This window comes from Gekko japonicus, unplaced genomic scaffold (assembly GCF_001447785.1).
Source record: "Gekko japonicus isolate JY-2015 unplaced genomic scaffold, Gekko_japonicus_V1.1 scaffold803, whole genome shotgun sequence".
Taxonomy (NCBI): Eukaryota; Metazoa; Chordata; class Lepidosauria; order Squamata; family Gekkonidae; genus Gekko; species Gekko japonicus.
In genome coordinates this window covers 183,286-194,277 of record NW_015167562.1, presented here as the reverse complement: position 1 = coordinate 194,277, position 10,992 = coordinate 183,286, and the positions used below count along the sequence as shown (strand labels likewise).

Sequence of the window (10,992 nt, the reverse complement as noted above, 5' to 3'; positions counted from 1 at the left end):
CATGGCCACTACACTACTCACCCCTAGTTCCAGATCATTTGTGAATAAATTAAATAGTGCTGGCCCCAATAACAATCGTTATGGGACCCCACTGCATCCTTCCTTCCATCGTGAGAACTGGCCATTAATTCCTACTCTTTGCTTCATGTCATTTAACCAGTTTTTAATCCATAAGAGCAGGACTGTCCCGAGGTTTTTTGGAGCCGTAGGCGGGGCTATCTTCTGGTGCCCCATGCCCACCAATCATGGGGTTACCAACCTCCAGGCGGGGCCTGGAGAGAAGGAACGCGCGCCACACCTTAGCTGCTTCCCTCGAGGTGCACGGGCCCCTTCTTCTCCCCCCCTTGAGCTGCAGGAGGGCACAGTGGTACTTGCCGATGGCTCCGGTGCCAGGAGGTTGCAGTCCGGGCAAGGCTGAAGGGCCTCCCTCCAATCCCTGGGGGGGGGCAAGGTAGGAGTTGGCTGCTTCCCTGGCACCTCTCACAGGAACGAGGCAAGGAACGCCAGAGGGGGGGGGGAGATGACTGCGGTCACCCTCCTGTTTGAACCCTCTCCTGTCCTTATGGACCTGGTGGAAGAGAGGCCAGGTGGGGGGCTCCCCTCCTCTCGCCACCGTGCCTCGTCCTCCTCGCAGGCCCCCCCCCCAGAAAGCCGGGGCCACGCAGCAAGCCAAGCCGTGGAAAAGCAGCCAGCGGAGGAACGGGCTTTCGTGTGTGGCGACCCAAGCTGGTTTAAAGACCCACCCTTTTTGGTGCTGGGTGGGGGGCGGTCTGGAGGGGCAGCGGAAACTCCCTGGTCTCCCCGTGCCCGGAGCACTCCTCTCCGCCCAGCTAGCTGGCTCCTGGACACGTCTCCGGATGCCTCTGCGCCTCTGCCTGGGTTGCCTCCTGCTGCCACCAGTGGCGGCAGGGTGAGTCTAAAGCAAGCAGCAAGGCAGCGGCAGGGCCAGTCAGATGGCAGAGAGCGGCGGCGGCAGGAGGCGAGCCAGGCAGCTGGGGGCCCCTGGGCAGGGAGCAACTTTGGTGCACTGGTTCCCTGCCTTGGTGCCCCCTCCGTACTTGGCCCTTCACTCCACCTCGCCCTGCACCTCCTCAGCCACTGCGCCCTCCGCCAGCTCGCCCAGCAGCACCAATGGCACCAGCGGCCAGAGGAGCAGAGCAGCAATGGTGCACAGGCTTTTGTAGCCTCCCCTGCACCCCATCCAGGGCCCGCCGCCCCATCCAGGGCCCGGCGCTCTAGGTGAATGCCTAGTTCGCTTAGCGGGTGAGCCGGCCCTGCATAAGAGAACCTGTCCTCTTATCCCCAAACTGCTGAGTTTACTCAGGAGTCTTTGGTGAGGTACCCTGTCAAAATTCCAGGTATGTAATGTCTACTGGGTCACCATTTTCTACATGCTTGTTCACTTTCTGATAGGATGCCAAAAGGTTGGTGAGGCACGGTTTTCCTTTGCAGAAGGCATGCTGATTTTCTGTAGGGTCCCCACACTCCAGGTGGGGCCTAGAGATCTCCCACTTTTACAACTGATCTCCAGCTGACAAAGATCAGCTCCCCTGGAGAAAATGGCTGCTTTGAAGGGTGGACTCTATGGCATTGTACCATGCTGAGGCCCCTCCCCTCCCCAAACCCCACCCTCTCCTGGATCCACCCCCAAAGTCTCCATGTATTTTTCAACCCAGACCTGGCAACCTTAATTTTCTCTCAGCAGGCTTTGTCTTTCTGTGTGCCTAACAATTCTGTCTTTGATTACAGTTTCTACTAATTTGCTTGGGACAGACATTAAGCTGACTGGCCTGTAATTTCCTAGTTCCCATCTGGACCCACTTTTAAAAAAAATTGGTGTCACTTTTGCTACTTTCCTGGTGGTACAGCAGCAGAATTTAGTGATAGGTTACATATATGGGTTAGTAGATCAACTATCTCACACCTGAGTTCTTTAAGAACTCTCAGGTGTATGCCATCAGGACCTGGAGACTTATCAGTTTTTAATTTCCCTAATAGGTCTACAACTTCAACTCTGATCATCTCAGTTTGACTCAGTTTTTCAGACTCTTTTCCTGAAAATAAGGGCTGTGGCATGGGTACATGCCCTACAGTTTCCACAGTGGACACAGAAACGAAAAAGCCATTGAGCTTCTCCACCATCACCCCATCTTCCTTTAGGAATCCCTTTATTCCTTTGTCATCCAAAGGCCCCACTGCTTCTCTGTCTGGTTTCCTGTGCTGGATAAATTGAAAAAAATGTTTATTATTTGTCTTGATGCTTTTAGCAAGCCGTTCCTCAAAAACTTTTTTTGCATGCCTAATTATTGACTTACATTTCTTTTGCTAGAGCCTGAGGTCCCTCCTGTTCAATTCACTGGGGCAGACTTTCCACTTTTTAAAAGAAGCTTCTTTATTTTTTTATAGGGTCCTTGACTTGCATTGTTAACCACGCAGGCCTTCTTTTAGACATGGCAGTGCCTTTCCTAACCTGTGAAATGTATTCTATTTGGGCTTCAATTAGTTGTAGTTTTAAATAGCTTCTAAGCTAGTTTTAAATAGCTTCAGCTTCTTTTTAGTATTCCCCTCATTTTTGTAAAGTTCCCTCTTTTGAAATCAAATGCTATAGTTTTGGACTGTAGGAGTAACTTTCCATTGACTTGAATGCTTAACTTAACAGCACTGTGGTAACTGTTCCCATAACCTCTACATCTCTCACCAGGTCTTGAAACCCACTCAGAACCAAGTCCAAGATCAGTACTGCACTGGTTTGCTCCATGACCAACTGTTCCAGTGCACAGTCATTTATTTATTTTTAGTTCAAAACTTTTTATTTTTGGATATATCAACATGTCCAACAATACATTACAAACAACATATACCCATATTTCTTACCTCCCCCCCCCTTACAGTGGCTTCCCGCAATGCTCCTCCCTCTCTTTCTCCTTATATTTTACTTTCTATCTTCTCAATTTTGTTTACATATTTCCAGGTAACAGTATCTATTCTAGTCCTCCAAATCATATACATTCTTCTATCTTAATAATTATCAAAACACAGTAAATTATGTTTTACATCCCAATTTTTTTCAAAATATTCTTTAAAGTCACTCCACTTTTCAAAAAACTCTTGATCTTCTCTGTTATTAAGTTTTCTTGTTAGTTTGTCCATTTCAGCCATAAATAACACTTTCTGTATCCATTCTCATCAGTGCACAGTCATTTATTATGTCTAGGAATCCCATTTCTACAGCATGACTCAAACACATGCTTACCCAGTCAATGTGAAGGTAGTTAAAGTATCCCAGTATAACATTACCTGCTTTAGTCACCCCCCTTATTTCCTCCATTTCAAGATAAGCCTCAAGGGTTTGATCAGGTGCATGATAGTACACCCCCACTTCTAAGCAACCCTTGGGGCCCAGTATTTCCACTCATATAGCTTCTATCGGGGAGTTAATTCCCATGATATTTTCTAATTCATTTTCTTCTATGCCCTGTTTGATGTACACCACTGGTTACCTTTTGATTCAAGTGAAGCCTGTCTCTTTTGCACAGGTTTTGCTTGTCCCAAAAAGTTCCCCAGGGCCTAAATCAAAACCCTTCCTCCTGGCACCAATTTCTCATCCATGCATTGAGACATCTGATCTGTGCCTGTCTAGCTGGCCCTGAGCATGGAACCCGCAGCACTTCTGAAAATGCTACCTTTGAGGTCCTGTCCTTTAACTTTCTGCCTAGTAACTGAAATTTTTCCTCCTGGAGAATACAACCACATTTCCAATGTCATTGGTGCCAACATGCACTTATCCAACTCCTATCAACCTATCTATACAGTATATGATGTCTGCAACCATCAGACCAGGCAGGCAAGTCACCATGGAGTCAAAATGCCTGTCACAGACCCCACTCTCTATATTCCTAATGGTCAAATCACCGACTTCCAGAAACCCATCTCCCCCCAGCCCCTCAGAAGTATCCTCAGTATGAAAGGATATCAATCCATCGCCCAAGGAAGGGCTCCCTTCTAAGGGATCACATCCCTCATCCTCAGACTGATGACTTCCGTCCTCAAGACTCTCACTCTCCAGAACAGCAGAAGAGGTGTCAGCATAGGAGGGGGACTGTTCTGGCAATTCCCTGAGGGTCTCTTCCACAAAGAGCTTTTGCCTGAGCTTCTCCAGGTCAGCAACCCTAGCCAGTTTGGTGTAGTAGTTAAGACCGGCAGACTCTATTATGGAGAACCAGATTTGATTCCCCACTCCTCCACATGCAGCCAGCTGGGTGACCTTGGGTCAGTCATAGATCTCTCAAGAGCAGTTCTCTCAGAGCTCACTCAGCCCCACCTACCTCACAAGGTGTCTGTTGTGGGGAGAGGAAGGGAAGGAGATTGTAAGCTGCTCTGAGACTCTGAGTGAAGGGTGGGGTATAAATCCAACTCTTTTTCTTTTTCCCCTCAAGGGAATGGACCTGCTCCCTGAGAGCCATGAGCTCCATGCAGTGAGCACACTCCCATGATTTCCACCCAGTGGGTAGATAATCATACATATGGCACTCTCTGTAAAACACTGGATAGCCTCCACTTCCCTGCTGGCTTTCTACCTTCATAACTGGTTAGTGGTTTAAAGGTACCTAGAGTGATGTGGGGCCCCAGGTCTGATCCTCAGCCTAAGAGCCACAAGCCCTTAGACCAGTGGTGGCGAACCTATGGCACGGGTGCCAGAGGTGGCACTCAGAGCCCTCTCTGTGGGCACACGTGCCATCGCCCCAGCTAAACCTAGACCATCATTAAAGTGTCAAATTCTCTGCCAAATAATTTTAAGTAAATGAAAGCATTTGGGATTGCTTTCCTTACTTTGTTTGGATCATCTTAAGTTAATGTATGAGTTGTTTTTTCTAAAGTAAAACCTCAGTATTCAGGTTAAATTGCCGTGTTGGCACTTTGCGATAAATAAGTGGGTTTTGGGTTGCAGTTTGGGCACTCGGTCTCTAAAAGGTTCGCCATCACTGCCTTAGACTCTCACCCTTTAGCTCGCACCTCTGCCTAGGAGGAGCCTTACAGTTAAGAGGCCCAGAATGCCTGCCTCCCAGCAGCAACAATGGAAGGTGGGGTCTGCAATCAGCCCCAGGCAAACAAACCTTGCTCAATGAGCAGTAGACCAGACAAAAGAGTCAAACAGATCCAGACAAAAACATCACTCTCCAGCAGGCTACAAACACCCTCTCACCCTCAAACTCTCTCTCATAAAGCAACCTCAGTTAATGCTCCCCAGTAGTTTAGCAGTTTAGGAACTCACATTCCCAGCAGCTCTCTTCTAGGTTCTTTCTCCCAGTTCTCAAGATGGTCTTTATTTAATTTGTCCTCAAAAAACACTGAGGCTGGAAAAAAAGGACTTTTTCAAGTGCAATTCTAAGGGCACATTCCTAGGCTAGGAGTAAACTCCATTGACTTGTGTGGGATTCTGAGTAGACTGGTTTAGGATGTCATGGTGTAGACCCTGGAAGGTCTCCTAAACCATTAAGAGATTTTCATGAATGGGACAACAGCTTCAACAATTGAGACTTTCTCATCAGAGCAATGGGAAAACCAAAGCATTCCTTGCAATCCTTGAGATCATGTTTGCAAAATAGGCAGAGTAATGACCATGGTCTTGCAGGGATAAAGAAAATTTTGCTGATCAAAAGTACTGTATAAACTATACACAGTACCTGCTGAGTACAGGAGATGTTTATTTTTTTAAAAATGGAAACGGGATACTCCTGTTTTAAACAGCTGAGACTTTCCACAGACACTAAAAATTAGGTGTTGTCAGCTTTGTCTTCCTGTATGCATCACACATTATTTTAGTATTGCTTTCTTGATAGTAAATATATGCTCATCTACATAAATAACAATGTTCATGGATAATTACTATGCATACTCATCCTTGCATATTATGGCTTGAGTATTGCAGACACCTGCTATTAATTACTATAGTTTTTGAGTAAGAAGGAGCAAGCCCAAATAGTTAGAGCAGGGGTCTCCATGGCACCCCACCAACATATTTTCTGGTGCCTGCCAAGTGTTTCTAGAAAGTGGGCGGGGCCAGGTGGGGCTTTTGCCCAGCAAGTCTTCTGACTGGCTATTGAAGATCTGATTGGCTCTGCAGATTTTTAAAAAATGTTGCTTTGGCAGCAGCTGCCACCACACCACAGGGATCTACACTGTGTTACTGAAGTTAGACTGTGGCAATCATTTTGTGGCTGGATCTGCCTCTTGTGACAGCCATTTTGTTGCTATGCCACTATGCTGTGTCAGAATTCCAAATGTTTCCTCAAGCTCAAAAAGGTTGGGGACCGATGAGCTAGAGCAACTGTTCTTAAAAGTGAGGAAAAAGTAACCTCAAGAAGAAATTGTTAAAATGTTACTGCCTCCGAAGATGCATGTTCCATTTTATTATACTGGTAAATAATCATTGATAGACCTTTCCCCATGAATTTGTTTAAACTCCTTTCAAAGCACTCTTACTATATGTTGTGGTAGTGAATTCTATGTTGTGGGAGGAGAAATAATATATTTTAAAATATTTTAAAATATTTCTATCTTGTCTTGTTTCCTTAGACTAAAAAATCCCACCTATCCATTTTCTCATAACATGCATAGTGTATCATGTCTCCTTCTTCCCAGTCATTTTTTCTCTGAATTGAAAAGTTCCAAATCTTTTCTGTGTAGAGAAATCATTTTGTATCCCTTTTCTGTACCTTTGCCAGCTCTAAATTATCTTTTCTGAGATGTAGCCGCAAAAACTGTGCTGTATTCCAAATTTGACAGCCAGATAGACCTAAGAACATTATGCTGCTCTTGGTGGGTTTGTTTTCAATCAATTTCAAATCATCTCTAGCAGAGGTCGAGTCGGGGGGGATCGCGGGGGATCGCAGTTCCCCTGGATGAGGTGCGGGGGGTGGGGCACACGACGAAGCCCCGCCCCCTGCTTCCGGCCGCCCCGCTTCCAGCCCTCATTCAGCCAGGAGGAGGCAGGAGAAGAGGGAGGGTAAGTTACTTCCTCCCCGCCTCTCCCCACCCCTGCCTGCCTGGGGTCAGGGAGGGCCTTGGCAGGGCTTCCTCGCACTCCCGCCGGCCTTGCAGGTCCACCGCCGGGCCTTATGATGTCAGGGGGTGTGGCATATGCTAATGAGTTATGCTAATGAGTTCCCCTAGCTCTTTTTCTACGAAATGACCCCTGATCTCTAGCATAGAATTTGCCCTTTTCTTGGTCACTGCCACACACATTTTCATAGAGCTATTCACCATGACCCCAAGTCTTTGCCAGTTCAGATGTCATCAGTATATATATAAGGTTAGGATTTGTTGCACCAATGTGCATCATGTTACAATTACATACACTGAACCTGCCTGTAGCCAGCGATCTTCAGAATATGCGTTCTCCATGTGCTAACTCTGCAACAGGCAATTACTGATGAGAAATTTGAAAAGGTCTTCACTCACATACACCCTATTTTCGAATTCCCTGCCCCCTGGAGACCTAGCTAGCCCCCTCACGATCATTTTCCAGATGGTCTTCAAAAGGGATTAAGCCCTTCCCATCTGTAGTTTAATTGGCTTTGGTTTTTAGTGCTGGGTTTCTTAAATATAATGGGAATTGTTATTACTGCTGCTTTAGGTTTTTTTATATATATATACACATTTTTTATTGCTTTTCTAAAACTACAACTCTACAGGGTCAGGGAAAGGGAACAACCTAAAATATAGAGTAACAAGGATCTTGGTTACAGTAGTTTAAGGTAATTGAAACATCTCTAATTCTGCGAATAATAAAATGTGTGTAAGTAAATTCTGTTGAGTTCAATGGGGCTTATTCTCATGTAAATATAGAAACACAGCCTGTGTTTTCCACCCGTAAATGAAAAGGCTGAATCTAAGTCCTGCCCTTCTACAAGAAAAATACTCAGGACAGCTTAGGACCAGTTTTCCCTCTAAGCTGAGTTAGTGTGAGCTAGCTGGAGGTCTCCCATCCAAATACTAGCCAGGGCTGACCCTGCTTCGCTTCAGAGATCTGACATGATCCAGCTAGCCTGGGCTATCCAGGTCAGGGCTACCAGGAAGTAAACACCATTAAATACAGTGTGGCTTGTTTCTAAATAAACTCGCATATGAATAGGCTGCCAGTTATATTAAGGACAAACACACTGTCTGATGAAGTGTGCATGCACACGAAACTTATACCCAGAATTAAACTTCATTGGTCTTAAAAGGTACCACTGGACTCAAACTTTGTTCTGTTGCTTCAGACCAACACGGCTACCCACCTGACACTAGTTTATAGTCATCCTGCTTATGAATATGTTACTTAAACTGGAGATGTGATTGTACTACGTTACCCTAGCTTCTCTGTTCCACTGAATCAATGCACTCCTATATAAAAACTGTATTTATTGATTGTACCTCCCCCCATTCAATTTTATTCTCACAACCAGCCAGTCAGTAGGCTAAGATGGAGAAATAGTGACTGAATCAAGATCACCCAGTGACTTCATGGCAAAGAAGGAACTAGAAGGGTAGTCTTATTTTGCTCTATTACAAAGAAATAGTCACGAGAGTTTTGTGAATGATACCAAAGGTAGGTTTCCTCTTCTGACATTTCTGGTTGACTTCCTTACCTGTATTTTTAACGTGATCTCATTGTGAGCTCCACATCATGTTTAGGAAGTGAGATCACATGAATTTCCACACCCATCCATGTGAGAGAGAATACAAGATTAAAGTCACTTTTGTGTTCATAATATGAGTTATGGCTACTACAAACTCAGAGCTGCTGAAAAAAAACACACACAAAAATCAAAACAAACTTTTCAAATGATTGCATTTTTTTTAAACTATTCCTTTTATCTTATCTGCCTGTAAACTACAACCTACACAGTGTGGTTCAATCCTATAGGATGTACATTCAGAAGTACATGCTGCTAAACTCAATATTTTTATTCATTTATTTACTTCACATATACCCCTTTCTCCCCAGCAGGAACCCAAAGCAGCTTCCACCATTCTCCTCTCCTCCATTTTTATCCCCATAACAACCCTGTGAGGTAGGTTAGGCTGAAAGTGTAAGTCTTGTCCAAGGTCACCCAGAGAGCTTCCATGGGCAGAGTGGGGGTCTGAGCTGGGGTCTCCCAGATCCTCGTCCTGTATTCTAATAACACCAGGACTGGAGCCTTCATTTTCTTCAAGCTCCTCTTAATCTATAGAAAATTTGGTTGATGTTAGGTTGCACTGGATAGTAGTATCTATAAATGAAATACTCTCCAAAGCTTCCACCAGTTTGAATTTTTACAAAAGTATGTGAAGAGATGAATGCATATCTTTGTAAACACTGAAGTAATACTTTAAAAAAGCAAAAAAATAAAATAAAATAAAAAAATCCTTTGGTGCTGCTCTACCATTTGAGGAACACTTTCCTTCTTTTTTTAAAAATTAATACCTAATTCAAATTAAATATTTTATTCGATTTTGGCCCTTCGACATATTTTATTTTATTTGGCTCAGTGAGCGTTCCTCGCTGAGGCTCAAGGTAAATTACAAATGATAAAAAAATAAATGCAAACTGGTCTATCAAGGTCCTACATTTTATGTCCTGTTAACACACTTTTTACACACAGACGCGTACATAAAAATCTCTTTGATGCATGTGACTTTTGCTATGATGAATGGATGAGTATTTAAGATACCACCAGACTCGTTTACTAGTTAGCGAATGCGCTTGTTCCGTTGCTATCAAGCCTCTTCTTTTGTTGTTTAAACCCTTTTGTTTGCCGCTACGAGGAAGGAAGTCTAGCGAATTCTCCCACAAGTGGCACAGGTCGCCCCTCCTCTTTTTCTTTCTCGGTTCGTGCAGGTGAATAATAGGACATTAATCCCGCCCGCCTGCCTGCGGGATGAAGTGATAAAGGGTGACGGGAGGTTGGCTGCGGGAAATGACCGCCTCCCTCTCCTCCTCCGGACGCGAAACAAACACCTCCTCGCGGCTAGCAGCAGAGCGCGGCGCTCTCGTTTACTTGCCTTCCTGCCCGTAGGGATTCTATTATTCTCACTCTCACCTCAGGGAAGGGCGCTTGGCCGGAGTGGCGCTGAGGCAGCTCCCCGTGGAAGGAGACTGTCTGTGAGGAGAGAAGTCGTCCTGCGCCTTGGCTGAAACTGAGCAACAAAGAGCCTTGTTCTCTTACCGCGGGTAAGCTCCACGTTAAACTTTTGGGGGTAAGCTTGTCTCGGAATTAAGGCGATACGCCTTTCTCCCCTCATTTGTGAGCTACTGCTGCGAGATGGAAAGAGCTCTCCTCAGTTACACAGTCATTTTGTTGTATACAATACTTAAAGCGCAAAGTTTTTAATGTAAGAAGTCGTCTTTACTGGAACTCTGGCGGTCTCCTCCCGTTCTTTTTGGTTGCAAACAGCCGCATAACCTTGCGTGTGTTGAAAGGGTACTAGACAAATGCATGTGAGACAGGTATGACCAGTCAATACAGTTGGGGGTTGTGGCTAGAGCGAATGCAACTTTGTTGCTATATGGCTGATCTAGGATAATGTTCTGTCTCTAGCTAGATAGGTATTTTTCTGTTTGAACTTTCTGTTGTGTTGGTAGGGCTGTACTTCTGAGAATGTGTATGTGAATATGCCTTTAAATGGTTGGTAAACAAATATTACAATGGTGGTCTTCAAGATATGCTAGGCAGAAATAATCTACGGGGGCTACTCATGACCTACACAGATGTGTTCTTGTGACATTCTATTTGATAATGGTGCAGTGGCTGAACCCACATATGAGCCCCTAGGGATGCTCAGTTGCTTCCTGAACAAGAGGGCCTGATGTGATGTGGTCCGTGGGGTCACAAAGAGTCGGACTTGACTGTGCGACTGAACAACAACAACAACTTAATATATACCTTTGTGCTTTCCTAAAACTTGGAAATTCTGCTCAACGTTTGTAGTTGTAAGGGCTGTAGTGAAGCTGGGTCTAAATCAAGT

General features: G+C 45.0%; 1 protein-coding gene across 1 annotated transcript in view; it reads left to right on the top strand.

Moving 5' to 3' along the window:
* The first annotated feature begins 9,973 nt into the window (after positions 1-9,973).
* TMPRSS2 (transmembrane protease, serine 2) overlaps positions 9,974-10,992 on the top strand; it is a 59,659-nt gene continuing 58,640 nt past the window's right edge. The window contains exon 1 of the mRNA XM_015413767.1: positions 9,974-10,198. The gene's annotated coding sequence lies outside the window, so the exon portion shown is untranslated. The remainder of the gene's footprint in view (positions 10,199-10,992) is intronic.